The following is a 15,052-nucleotide window of genomic DNA, read 5'->3' on the forward strand; positions in this document are numbered from 1 at the left end:
ATCGCGGATCGGGGCGGCTCGCCCTTCCCCCCTTAAAAAAAGAAAGAAAAATCCGTATGTTTAAAGCTGCGTCATGGAAACCGTGTCGGATTTCGTAAAACGCGAAAACAAGGAAATGTGAGTTTGAGGAAACACAAAATGTCCCGGATCATCCCGAAGAGGCGCGAGCTTCCTGGCGGGAAGTTTGAGGTGTCAGGAGAAAACACATGTTGAAAGAGACAAGTCAACAGCGGGAATCCTGGAGAAACCTCAAAGAGGCGCGAGCAGCCTGGCGATGGAAGCCAGCTCTCCCCTTTTTCTGAAAAACGCGCGGATCATTTTTGTATAAATAGGGACGTTTGTGCTTCATTGTTTCATCATCCAAAACACAAAATCATCTCTACAAAACCTCTTCTTCTTCCACAAAAATATTTCATGGATGCTTTTGAGAACGCTTTGCGACAATGGTGTCGGGATTTGTCGTCTCCCGAAAAGTATCAACTCGCTTGCATGGGAGTTGGTCAATTGTTGGTGCTTCGTCAAGTCAAGGTGCAACCTTCATTTCTTGAAGCATGTTCTCGGTTTTGGGATTCGAAACACCATGTTTCCGTTTTCCCGAAAGGCGAGCTTTGTCCTCTTGCCGAAGAAGTTGGAGCCATTGGTGGGTGGTCGGGTTGTGCTCCGGTGCTTCCTCTGACTCGGTTGTGCTACAAGGAGAAATTCCTTTCCATATTGGGCTTATCAACAAGCCAAGTCAACTTTCTTCTTGCTCCACATGGTGTGGACATGTAAGCTCTTATCAACATCTTTTAAAACTGATTAGATGCTAATGTCTCGGAGGTGGCTAGGAGAAGGGCTCTTGCATTTTGTCCATGTGTACCTCTTTGTTGATGTCTTGAAGAAGGAGGGGCCAAGATGTCATGGTAGCATGACCCTTATCCATGTGATTGAGCAAATGGAGCATGGTATAGATCCATCATGGTTGGTGCTTGGAGAGATTATCCAAGCTTTGGACAAGGAAGGCTCTTGTGGAGAAGCTCCCTCTTTCGGGTCCCCGAGGATCCTCCAAGTGTGGCTATTGGAGAGGCTAAGGTATGTAGAGCCTCCGGTTAATCCTTCTTCTTACTCCTTCCGTCACCTTACTATGAGGAAGAAGTTGTACCCGGATAGTTTCGCTTCCACCGAGGCCTTTGGCGGAGGAGGGTGTTCCTCATATCCGTTGGGTGGTGCCGTGGTGGCACTTGAGGTCCTTTACGGGGTTGCCCGCTTCGGGTGCTAGTCCTCGTTCTTTGATGGTGGTGGGTTTGAAGGTTGTTTCCTTCATTTATCCCGAAAGGCTCATGAGGCAAATGGGGCGTCAACAAAAGGTGCCCGCTCAAGATACTCTTGTCCAAGAGAATGTTTTCCGGAACTCCGAGCTTGTGGAGTTCTTTGAAAGGTGGTGGGCCACTCGGCCGCTTTGGGAGGTACCAAACCCCGTTGCCACGACATGGGTGAGTCCCACTTATGTCAAATGGTCACAAGCTCCGTCTTTGGAAGAGAGATCCAAATTTCGTAAGGACGAGGTTGTTGACTTGAAGTACCGAGAGGTTGGCAAGGCCAGCCGCGCCTTCTTTGAGGAGTATGTTGATGGTGTTACTCCCGATGTAATGATACCACCGAAAAGGAGGAGTTCTGGCCCCAAGAATATAATGGGCAGTGCATTGGCTCGTCTTGGGTCGAATATGGGGTCTTGTGCTAGACCGGAGGCCATCGTCGTCTTAGATCCGTTGAGGATCCGCTCCGAGGAGGAAATCCATGCTAGGCGGGCCAACAAGAAGAGTAAGGGGAAGATGTACCCCGAAGTAAAAGGCAAGGGTAGAATGGAAGAGTGAAGACCTCCATTACCCACTTTATTATTATGTTGTATTATTGTTATGAGTTTTTATTATGTTGTACTAGCTAGTTGTTGTGTGTTTTGTGCTAGTTTTATTATGTGAGGTGTGTTAGTTGACACCTTAGCTTTGACAAGTTGTAGACTCGTCGAGCTTTATTTGTTGTTGAAATTGTAATCCCTCCCATTATTAATTAAATAAGAGGATTGCCCGCGTCGAAAATTGTGAACGCTTGTTTCTTCCATCCATTTGGTGAAGGCAATTCGATTTGAATCGTCCTAAACAATTGCACTTGGGAAAGTGGTACTTTGTGGAAAGGGAGAAAGGCTTCTTTTTGTATGTTGGTGGGAAAGGGAATGGTTTTCCCTTTCTTCCTTTTTTGGGATGTTTTTTGTATGTGGGTAATGTTTTTTTTTTTGATTGTGGGAATGGTTGTATCCTTCTTGTGAAAGAAAGGACTGCCTACGTATTCACACGAAGAGGTGAAATCAAACCATGATCGTAGTTCGAAATGTTTTGTGAATTTGAATTGGGTTTTGCGGTTGTATCCCTCAGGCATAAGAGGGACTGCCTACGTATCCACCTGAAGAGGTGAAATCAAACCATGCTCGTAGTTCAGGGGTTGTTTTGTTTTAGTGCAAATGGACGTTGCCTTTGACAGATCAAAGGACATTCGAAACGGGAAAGGTGCCGCAGCTTAGACTCGATAAAACATGCAATTTCAAATCAGAACACGTTGAGGAACTTGACTTGAAAAGGGTTGAGGTCATTGCTAGTTGTAAAACTAGGCTAGGTCGTTGGTTGCTAGGGTTCAAGGGTAGTATTTTTTGAGTTGGTCTAGGTTGGTCGGGTTTGTAAAGTCCTCCCCGTCTAGGTCACTCAGTCTCACTGCGCCCCCCAAAAGTATTTTCTTGACCAGGTATGGCCCGGCCCAGTTGGGTTTGAATTTTCCCCTCGGATCGACGGGTAATGGTGCTCGAACTGACTTGAGGACCAAGTCGCCCTCCTGGATGTTTCTGGGTTTAACCTTCTTGTTGAATGCCCGTTGTATACGTCGTTGGTATAACTGGACGTTGTGCAAGGCGTTGAGTCGCCGTTCGTCTAGAAGAGTGAGTTGTTCGTACCTTCGACGGGTCCATTCCGCCTCAGGGACTTGACTCTCCAGTAGGATGCGTAGAGAAGGTGTGACACCCTCATTTTTAGCGTTAAATAAACACGTAAATTCTACAGAAAAAATGACAGGAAATGTTTGTGAATGGTTTAGAAAAGTTTTTAAAATTACAGGTATTATCTAGTTGAACCAATTACAAACATATCCTGTCAGTTTTTCTGTAGAATTTACGTGTTTATTTAACGCTAAAAATGAGGGTGTCACAGTTGGTATCAGAGCATATTTGCTCCCGACGCACGTTTGTGCACCCCAATATAAATAACTTGACCTTAAAATAACAAATTTGAGAGATGGGTAGGATGGGTAGACTTAGGACCTTATGTTGTAGTCTCCTTGTGATTGCTCTTTGTTAGGTACTAACATGTTTATTTAACGTTAAAATGAGGGTGTTACAGAAGGGACCTCTAACTCTACCGGCTGAACCGCCTCCATACCGTATGCTAGGTACAAGGGTGTGGCGCCTGTCGGTGTTTGAATGGAGGTTCGGTATCCCCAGAGTGCGAATGGGAGTTTGCTCGGCCAATCGCGGTAGTTGTCTTGCATTTTCTTGATAATGGTGACAAGAGTTTTGTTTGCTGCCTCCACCGCTCTGTTAGTTTGGGGACGGTAGGGGGATGATCGATGTCGTTTGATCTTGTATTTGTCCAGCAAAGCTTGAGTTTCCGCCCGGAAGTGAGAGCCTTGGTCGCTGATGATTTCATGGGGTACCCCATATCGGCAGATGATGTTGTTTTGAATGAACTTGGCCACTTGTTTGGCGGTCAAGACTGCATATGACTGCACTTCCACCCATTTGGTGAAGTAGTCGATGGTGATGAGGACGAAGCAATGCCCCTTGATGCCTATCGGGTTGACTTTCCCGATGATGTCGATGCCCCAGGTTGAGAAAGGCCAGGGTAACGTCATGGTGTACAAAAGGGATGGTGGTATGTGTTGTATGTTGGCGAAGATTTGGCAATTGTGGCAATGCTTGACGTAGTTACGGCAATCGGCTTCCATGGTGGTCCAAAGAGTAACTTGCCCGCATGATTTTCTGTGTAAGCATCATTGCACTCATGTGAGGGCCACATTCTCCGTCGTGAACCTCTCCCATGACTTTTTTTGGCTTTGTGATGGTCAATGCAAAGGAGGAGAATTTCTTGGGGTGTTCTTTTGTAGAGTTGGTTTTGGTTTATCACGAATTGCGATGCAAGTAAACGGATGGCTCTTTGTCCTCTTTGATCAGAGTTGGGACGGAATTCGTTTTTGGTTTTGTAATTGAGGATGGCTTAGTACCAAGGTTCATCATGGCTTTCCTCGTCGTTGATAATAGCACAAATGTGAGCTGGCTCGCTCCGTCTTTCGACACATAGGGGCATTGACGTCATGTCGTCAGATATGTTGACGAGCGCGGCAAGTTTTGCCAGGGCATCAGCAAATTGATTTTCCTCTCGTGGCAAGTGGAAGTAGTCGATTTGGTCGAAGAATTCGGCCTCTTGATTGATCTTTGCTTGGTAGGGAGCCAGGCTGTCAGATCTGATTTTCCATGATCCGGACACCTGATTGATGATGAGCGAGGAATCGCCGTGGACCCTCAATCTCTTGATGCCAAGTGTGATGGCTGCTTGTAGGCCGATGAGACATGCTTCATATTCAGCGGCATTATTGGTGACGGCGAAGTCTAGCTTGACCGAGATCGGAACATGTTCTCCCTCTGGTGATATTTGAAGGATTCCTACCCCGAAGCCTCTCAGATTAGATGCACCATCAAAGTATAGGTACCATGCGTCGGAGTCGGCACAAAGGATGTCTTCGTCAGGAAGTGACTATGTGTCGGTCATTGGGTCCTCGCTGACGGGATTTTCTGCCAGGAAGTCAGCAAGTGCTCTTCCCTTGATGACCTTGAGGGGTACAAACTTGAGGTCAAACTCGGACAGCATCAGTGTCCATCTAGACAGCCTTCCGTTTAGTACGGGTTTTTCGAAGATGTATTTAACCGGATCCATCTTGGAGTAGATGTGGACCGTGTAGATGAGCATGTATTGCCGCAGCTTCTTTGTTGACCATACTAGGGCAAGGCATGTCTTTTCCAGTTGGGTATACCTTGTCTCGTACTCAATGAACTTTTTGCTGATGTAGTAGATGGCTCGCTCTTCGTTGCCACCTGTTTGTGCTAGCATTGCTCCCATGGCTGTGTTGGTAGCAGTCAGATCTAGGGATAGAGGAATCCCCGGTTAAGGTGGCATGAGGACAGGAGGTTTGGATAGGATTTTCTTTATCCTGTCGAAGGCTTTCTGACAGTCGTCGTCCCAATCGGTGTGATCGGAGGCTCGAAGCTTTTTGAATATTGGTTCACAAATCATAGTGAGCTTGGCAATGAAGCGGCTGATGTATTGGACCTGACCGAGAAATCCCCGAATCGCCTTCTCGTTCCTAGGCCGAGGCATTTGTTGAAGGGCTTTGATTTTGGTTGGATCAATCTCAATGCCTCTCTTGCTGACGACATGTCCCAAGAGTTTTCCGGAGGTGACACCGAATGCACACTTCTGAGGATTTAGTCTCATGTTATATTTCCGCAGACGAGCGACGAATTTCCGGAGGGCGCTGATGTGGCCGTCCCGTTCTTTTGATTTGACAATCATGTCATCGACATACACCTCTACCTCCTTGTGCATCATATCATGTAGGAGAGTGGTAGCGGTTCTCTGATAGGTTGCTCCGGCGTTGATGAGGCCGAAAGGCATAACCGTGTAGCAATATGTACCCCACTGTGTAGTGAACGCAGTCTTGTGCATGTCTTCCTCAGCCATTTTAATCTGGTTGTACCCAGCATACCCGTCCATGAAGGATAGGAGAGCATGCTTGGCAGTGTTGTCCACCAGAATGTCAACATGTGGCAAGGGGAAGTCGTCCTTTGGACTCACCGTATTCAGATCCCTGAAGTCGACGCAAAACCGACTTCTTCCGTCTTTCTTTGGTACGGGCACAATGTTGGTCACCCAATCCAAGTATTCAGACACTTTGATGAACCCAGCCTTGAACTGTTTGTCTACTTCTTCTTTAATTTTTAGGGCCCACTCAGGACGCATCCGGCGTAGCTTACATTTCACGAGTTTAGCCCCTGAGTTTAATGGGTATCCGGTGCTCTGCAATTTCCCTGCCAATCCCAGGCATGTCTTTGTAAGACCAGGCGAACACGTCCTTGTATTCGTGGAGGAGGTCAATGAACTGTTGTCTTTCCGAGGGGTCCAGGGTTGTCCCTATCCTAAGTTCTTGAGGTGTATTATCGGTTCCTACGTTAATAGGTTCGGTCTCCTCAATGATGGGGGTTATGGTTTCCCGTTTGTCAAGTTCTTTGGCTAAGTGAGGTGGGTAGTCACTCAAGTCAAATTCCTCATAGTCATTCAGAATTGCATTGCAGTTAAATTGAGACGAGTCAAAAGCAAACTTAGCGTTCATTAAGTTGACACGAGCAAAAAGCTCGGAAAGGACAAACATCTCGTGGTCAGTCAGAGGCGACACAACAGAGGAAGTGGCCCCTGGAACAGGCTCCAGGTTGTCACCTTTCATGGGAGTGGGGGTGACTCTAGTAGACTCAGCCTCTGAATCAGCCACGACTTTGTGATAAAACAGTGGGAAGGGGACCTTGGCGGGACATCGGGAGTGTTAGGAGCTATGATGGACTCGACTCCGACTCAGACTCTGACTCAGATCCTTCTTCACTTCCCTCCTTGAACATAGGGCCTTCTCCAGTTGTTATCTTGAGAATGCGGCCCTGGCGATCGGTCCACTTGATGGTTTTCCTCCAGCCTTGGGTAACTTTCTCCGGGTCAGTATCGGAGATCAAGGCGGTTGGATCAAATTGATTGTCTTTCAGGGCGATGTTGATGATGTCCTCATAGTCGAGGTGTTTGACGTTATCTTCCCCAAAGAGGAGTGTGACGGCTTGTCCGTCAAGGCATGGTGACGGCTTGGACTCAGTTGATGCAGCTTCGATGTTGTCGGGGATAAAGTAGCAGTCCTGGAAGACTTCCACTCCCGGGTACTTAGCCTTCGCCACAGAGTCATAGATTGGTTCCGGAAAACCGTGGTAGAGCTCGGACTCTCCCTCGGGGACAAAGTATCCGTTGAGAGTCAGATGGTAGGGACGGAGGATAACCCCGTGCTTCTTGCGTTTTCGGACTAGGAGGTTCATCTCCCGGATATCTTCGTCAGTAGGTTCGTACCCCAGCCCAAAGGGAATGTTGGGGACCTTAGCCTGTTTCAAGGGAGGTAATGGGTCCTTTAGTGGATTGAGCGGCAAACCCGGGAAGTAACCCTGACGCATCATAATATGGTTGACCGTGAGGTTGGTGAACGGGTCACAATCAGAGGGCGTCAATTCATCAGTTATGGCGTTTACGGCATGGAAACTCCACATTTCATTGTCGTCCTCCTCAATGGCTTGGGAGGCTATCCCTCTTCTCATAACTGCTTTGATTGGGGAAGCGGGAATCGTGATCATTTTCCTGTTAAAGGGGACCCTGATCTTCTGGTGGAGAGTTGATGTGGCCGCCTTGACGGCGTGAATCCAGGGACGCCCCAGGAGCATGTTGAAGGACGCGTCGATGTCGACTATTTGAAAACTGGTTTGTCTTTCTAATGGTCCGGTTGCGACGGTCAAAGTGACTAGCCCAGCGAACTTGCGACGAGTACCGTCGTAGGTGCGTACTCCTTGATACGTTGGGATCAAATCAGATTCCTTAATTCCCAACCTGTGGGCAGTTTTGAGAGGAATGACATTCACGGCGGAACCGTCATCCACGAGGACCATGGGTATATTTTTCTAGAGGCATTGTACGGTGATGTACAGGGCCAGGTTATGATTGGCTCCGAACGGAGGGATGTCCTCGTCGGAGAAGACGACCGGGTTGTTTAGATCAGGGGCGTCTCTCGTCATGTGCGCCACTATTTCTTCTGGGGAAGAGGTGGAGGGCACGGTTAATTTTCCCAAGGCCTGCAGCAAGGCCTGTCGATGCTCAAAAGACGTTGCGATCAGTTGCCAAATTGAGATTTCGGCTTTTGCTTTCTGGAGCTGCTTTAGGATTGAGTTCTCGGGGGCCTTTGGTTGAGTGTCCACCTCTGGGACGATTTGGTCATTCGTTGTTGGAACGACCGTTGGATTGTTCGGATTCCGATAAGGACGTCCGGACCGGGTGAGATGTCCGATTTCTTTCGTCCGCTTCTCCTTCCCTGGGAGGATATAGACATCCTCAATATCATCCCTCCATATGCCGTTAATTTCGGAGTCTCGAGGATACCTTGGAGGGGTATTCCTCGGTGGGTAGTTCTTGTGGGGAATATTTTTGCGAGGGCGATTTTTATAGGGGTAGTTATTTTGGGGGTAGTTATTTTGAGGGTGATTATTTTGAGGGTGATTATTTTGAGGGTGATTTTCGTGAGGTCTATGCCAGAATGGTCGCGGGAGCAATCCATCCTGGGGTGGGTAGTTTTGAATGCTTGGGGAATTCTCCCTTGGGCGCGGTGTTGGGGGATTGAAGATGAGTCAACAGTAGGCGTCGTCGAGTCGGGTGATTCTTTTAGAGAGGCTGGCTATGGCCTCTTCAACTTGCTGAAACATAGTGAGCATAGTGGCAGCACTAAACACAAACACTCCGTCTGAAGGATCCTTTTCCAAAGCATTCACATCGTCGTCAATTGGCAGGATGAGGTGAGAGGGGTCTACGGTCGGCTCATCATCAGAAATGGCGTGAATTCCCAAAGGATTCGTCTTGTTGTTCGGTTTAGTTGGTGGGGGTAGAGGCAAATCTCCCTTCTCAATCATGTCTTGAATGAGGTGCTTGAGTTTGAAGCAATTTTCGGTATCATGCCCTTTCCCTCGGTGATACTGGCAGTAGGCATTGGGGTTCCAGAATCGGGACTTCTTGGCGTCGGTCGGATCCGGGGTGGGTCTGATCGGTTGTAGCTTCCCTTGGTCCATGAGCCTTTTCAGGGCACTTGCATAAGTCGACCCTATGTTGGTGAACACTCTTTGGGGGCGCTCAGTTTTCTTAGCAGATGGTTCGACGAGGTTAACCTCATCAATCTTGTTTGTCTGACCATAAGGGCGAGATCCGGTTGAGGTGGATCCCTGGTAACCTCTGCCAGTGGTCTTGGCTAAGACACCCTTTCGGAGGTCGTCCTCAATACGCGTCCCCAGAATCTGCAGATCTTGAAAAGTTTTGATATTCTGATACCTCAGTAGGTTGGCATAAACCGGGCGGAGATTGTTGATAAATTTTTCCACCAGAGTTGATTCACTCGGCTTACTGACCAATTGAGTACTCACCCTCCTCCAACGGGTCAGGAACTCGGTGAACCCTTCCTTGTCGTTTTGGGTTAACACTTCGAGAGTACAGGTGTTGGCCTGGATTTCGACGTTATCGGCATACTGTTTGGCAAACTCAACTGCGATCTCATCCCAAGTAGTAAGGTTTTTCGGGTCCAAGGAGTAGTACCATTGGCGAGGAATCGGCTCCAAAGAGGATGGGAAGATCCGGGTAAAAAGCTCCTGCTTGACCCCTTTAATTGCCATGTAGTCTTTGAAAGCACGGATATGGTTGAGTGGGTCCTCCACTCCCTTGAACTTAGGCACATCGGTCAGGGTGAAGTTGTCAGGTAACTGGTCCCCAACAGGTTCGAACCTTCGGTTGTTCTCAAGATGGAGATTGTTACCCCTGGCTAGGAGCTGTTCTTCCAAGAGTTTCAGCCTCTTATCAGTTTCAGTCAGAGGTGGGGTATTATGTTCCCCAGTGTCCTTGTTCTCCAGGGCGTCGATACGGGTCTCGACGCGATCCAGGGTGACCTTAAGAGCGGTAAGCGGTGGCTAGCCGATCGGTTGCCAGACATCTCTGTTGTTATCATTGTTGTTGTTGGACGAAGCTGAAGACGGGGCCATGGCTCTGAGGCAGAAAAATGGCTCACGTTATAACTCAATCCGACACGGTTCCAAGATTGAACGCAGACAACACAAAGGACGAGACGGAGATCAGACCCAACAAGACGGGGTGACCGTGTGTGGTCCCTCGGTGCTGACTCGATTTATGACGTGACGGTGTTTGACCGAACCTTTGACATGAGTCCAACATGACGGCGTGACGCCATTGGACGGGTCTCGTGGTGAGACGACTGATAAGTAAAGACCCATAAGTACGTTTGCTTTGACTCGATAGACACGAGGCGGAATTGGAATGGTGGACTGAAGTTTTCGAAAATAGAAATTTTCAAAAAGATTCGTTTGTCGCTTTAATGGGCGGCTTCCGAAGATAGAGATCTCCGCAAGTCGATCAGTTGAAAGGGTTGCCTTAAGTTTATTTGCAAAAGGCGGTTTGAGTTTGAGTCGGCTCGAAAAACAGTGCATTGTTTCCCAAGACGGTTTTTTGAAATTCAAAATTGTATGTTTTGAAAATCGAGTTTGAAAGGTTTGAGGAGGTCTCGGGGACGGTGCATGGTCCTCGGGATCCCAAAAGTGTCTCGAGAAAAGGGCGTATGCTTTTCTCGGGTTTTGAAAGAGCCATTGTCGACGCGAAACGGGTTAAAATCCGTGTCTAGACGCGGCGATTATAACGGCGTAAAAAGGTGATTTGAAATGGTTATACAAAACCGAGTTTGAAAATCGTCATTACGACGGCCTAGAAAGGCGTGTTGAAATGGTTATACAAAACCGGGTTTGAAAATCGTCATTACGACGGCCTAAAAAGGCGTGTTGAAATGGTTATACAAAACCGGGTTTGAAAATTGTCATTACGACGGCCTAGAAAGGCGTGCAACGGTCGGCGAAAGACCGAGGTTTGAAATGGCCATTATAACGGCGCGAAAAGGGTGTTTTTGAAAGTTTGAAAATGACACGGAAGGACTTATGATCAGATAGCACATAAGCACTCACAGTTTCATTATATTTTGCATTATCCTGACACGGGTTTTGGCTTAAAAGGGTGGGTTACACACCAAGCGATCAAACCCCGATTTGCGAGAGGGATACCAATCCAAACAAAATGTGTAAGGAGGGTGCCCTAGCCTCGTGCTCGAAAGTGATGAAAGATCTTTGACGAAACAGAAATGTGTAACGTCAATGGTATGCTTAACTCAATCGGGATTCGAAACGCGGGGATGAGAAAACTCACGCCGACGAAACGAGCCAATTGGTCGAAAAGGGTTAGGTTGTGGGCCTGGACAAGGAACCCGACCGTGACCGTAATATCAATTAATGCATTCGAACCAAGATCTCGTTCGAGTCTCACCATCTAGGGATCACAAAGACGTAAGTATCCTAGTTCTCCCCAACGGAGTCGCCAATCTGTGGACATAGCCACCTACACGCCAGGCCAATTTGTGGACGTATAACGGTCTTTTTGAAAGCCACGCTCGGCGGCGTAAAAATGCTTTCGACCGGATCGTTTTAGATCGGTCGGTTTCGTCTCGGTAAAGGTCTCGAAACGATTAGAGATGTTCGGGGTCGCCACCAAGCATTTGTGGGATGCCAGGAACCCGTTCGAATTCCACTTTATACCTTGGTCAAATCGAAGCACAAAGCAGAGTTTGACATAGGTACTAAAGATAAGGAAATCGTCCCTCTTTAGCATCCTATCTCTAAAATGACTCTCGTACGCCCTGGATAAGGTCGTCCACTATCCAAAGTTTCTGAGTAAGAGGTGAAAGTACGTATTGGGAAGCCCTTTAATCAGACACCCAATCCCGCCCGCGTTAGCGGCCTCTACTGATCGATCTTGATTGGTTGAATGCAAAAGTTGATAAAACGGTTTAAATGCATGAATGCGCATCCAATAATTTAAACCTAACATGTGAGAGCTTTCTAAGTCAGTTGATTTAATCCAAGTATCAAGTATAAGATGTCGAGTTGGATTAATGGTTGATTTGCATGCAAGACGGAAATTAAACATCCATTTACCGTATTAGGTTTAGGGTGCATAACATGATCCATTTGTCTTAGTAAGGCATTTTGCAAATATGGTTTTGGATAATCAAATAGTCATCTGATCCGTCCTATATCCGGGTTAACCGGAGTCGGGATCGTCCTAGACTAATGCTGGAAGGGAACAGGCCCAGTACCAGACGGCTATATGAGGCGCGAGCCAGACGGCGGTGTAAGGGGCCTCCCTCTGGTTTTGAAAATGAGAAATGGAGAGCCTGTTTAGGCGTGGGTTAGCCCACGGTCTGCTCGCCAATATTTGGGTCATCACAGGTGTTCACGAATACACAGGGTCAACCACGAGGTTGAGTAGGGAAAACAATGAAACAACAAAATATGATATGCATGCTCCTCCGTCACCTCCATCTCCATCTCAACTCATATCTCATAACTCATATCTCATAACTCATAACCCGGAACGCCCAGCCATACCGATCCCCGGTAGACTATATATATCGACCATAGCCGATCTGCCAGCTCGCAGCTGAGGACACCAGGGTAAGTCCTGCAGAACCCGCCTGGGCCTTATCACAACATCATCTTTACCACACCACATCACCACAATGTCCTCCATCTCCAATGCATATGAATGCTCAAAAGAAATTAATGCAACACAATATATATCATTGAACTGATCAATCATAAAATCATGTCGGTTACCAAATGTTGTGATAATATACTCAATACGATCAATTAAGTCAATCACCTTCCAGTATATGAATCATAACGTAAGTCAACAACCACGAATCAAGTCAACGTTCACAGTTTGGTCATATGACACCCAAACAAGTCACAATTCAACATCAACGATAATAGGTCAAGTGTATTTCCCTACCTCAGTACTGCAGTCAAATAGTCGGGTGTCCAGTAATATTCCACAACAATTCGCCCTCTGAAAGATAATTAAATGATAAACAATTACTTAACTATTCCCGTTCCTAAAATAGAAGTTACTAAAAATAGAACTTCCTAAAATGGACTTTCCCGATATAGTAGCTTTTCCATTTTAACAAACCTGACTCAAAACCCGACTTGAATTATTTAACTGACTCGGGAATTAAATTGAATAACTAATATGATAAATGAAAGATTAAACGAATTATACGATTACGAAAAACCCGAATCAAACATTGAACAACACAACAACCCGTCTCTAATTATTTAAATAACTCGGAAGTTAAATTAACTACTAAATACGATAACTTGAATAATAAATAAAACGAATTCACAACGACTACACAACACGCGTCTTTACTCTCACCCCCACCCTTCACGCACCGCCTGAACCACCACGACAACCACCGCACCTGCTCCCCACTTCGACCCCACCACCAACAACCAAGCCCCACCTGGTCGACTGCCGCCGCGAGTCGAACCAGAGCGCCAACCCCGCCTAGCGGGGTTGCCGCCACCAACAATTGACCCCTCCTTTGCGACCCCCATAGCCACCACCGTCATCAACAATACTCCATCCTACCACCACCACTCTGCTCACCGTCTAGCCACGCACACAGTCACAGTGGTACCGCCGTTTCGACCTCCCCCAAGTCCACGGTGGCGCCACCCCAAACCTACCCATCTAAACCCGCCTGAAAACCCGTATGTAAACCCGTTTGACTACCCCTGTCGACAACACCTCCTGCCGCCATTTCCACCGCCTAAAACCCACCTAACCACCACCAATAGGGGCGACTCCAACCACCCATTACCATTACCCCTACTCCAACCACCCTTATCACCTCCCTAAGACACGCAACAGCCACCAACAACCCGACATAAAAGCGAAAACAGAGGAGAAGGGTTGAACTCTTACCTTTCCTACCGCCACAGCTACCACCAGGGCCGCCCACGGTCGTCGACAATAGCCCCTAGTTCTTCCCTGCTGCGCCGTCAGCAACCACACACTCTCTCTCTCTCTCTCGAATTGCGTGAAGGTTAAAGTTTGGAGGCGATGAAAGAGGGAGGCGTGAGGGAGGCGGGGAGGGAAGGGTTTGTAGTGTTTAGGTTATAATTAGGGTTAGGGTTTAGGGTTAATTGGGCTGAACTCGTTATTGGGTAAACTCAAATGGGTCGAGGGCAAATGGGTTAGCTCACATTTCGAATTCCCTATAAACCCGTCTCAATTAACTTAGATCGATACAACGCGAGTTAAGTAAAATAATTTAACGTAATTATCGACTCAGCAATTAACCCGACTTAATTAGTAAATAAAATGTATAATAACTAATATATAATAATATCCGTTTAATTGATTATATAAAATACGGGGTATTACAGTCTTCCCCCCTTAAAATGAACTTCGTCCCGAAGTTCGCTCCCGTACTCAAACATCGAAAGGGGTATTGTCTATCGTACATACGGACGTCACGCATTTCTAACACAGTTAACACACTTTTGACACATCAATTAAACATAACAGACACGAAATGTTACATTCTGCCTTCCTAAAAAAAATAAACTTCGTCCCGAAGTTTAACTCATCTTCACTTAACCCAACTAACTACAACTATAACTACCTGAGAACACAAATGTATAACAACTAAATAACCACCTGAGAACACCGTCATCTTTCCATCTCAATTTCGATTCCAAACTCAAAATAACTCAATAACCATTAAACATAACTCCCGTAAATATAACTCGGCTCAAAGGCCCCACAACTCAATACTAGTGGCCAATCTCAATCTCAATATCAATAGTTTAACTACACTCTCCTTTTACACATCAACCAACTAACAGAAGTAGAAACAAAACATATAGAATTCCTTTGCATGGGTACCCCACAACGAAACATCAACTTGATTAAAACTACAATCTACAAACAAGTGCAACATAAACCTTAAGATTTTACAATCCTACCCAACTAGAAACATGGTTACGTCCTCGTAACCTCTTTTCAACTTTCATATACATATGCAACAAAATCACTGTCACCCACATGTAACAGGAAAGAACACATAATAAGAGATTGCGCATTAACATTAAAGTCGAAACAAGGTTTAATTATGGAATTAACTGATTGTCAACAAGTAACATTTATTACTTAGCTCATGCTTAACTTAAAAACACCACATCAAACTA

This window comes from Silene latifolia, chromosome 11 (genome assembly GCF_048544455.1).
Source record: "Silene latifolia isolate original U9 population chromosome 11, ASM4854445v1, whole genome shotgun sequence".
Taxonomy (NCBI): domain Eukaryota; kingdom Viridiplantae; phylum Streptophyta; class Magnoliopsida; order Caryophyllales; family Caryophyllaceae; genus Silene; species Silene latifolia.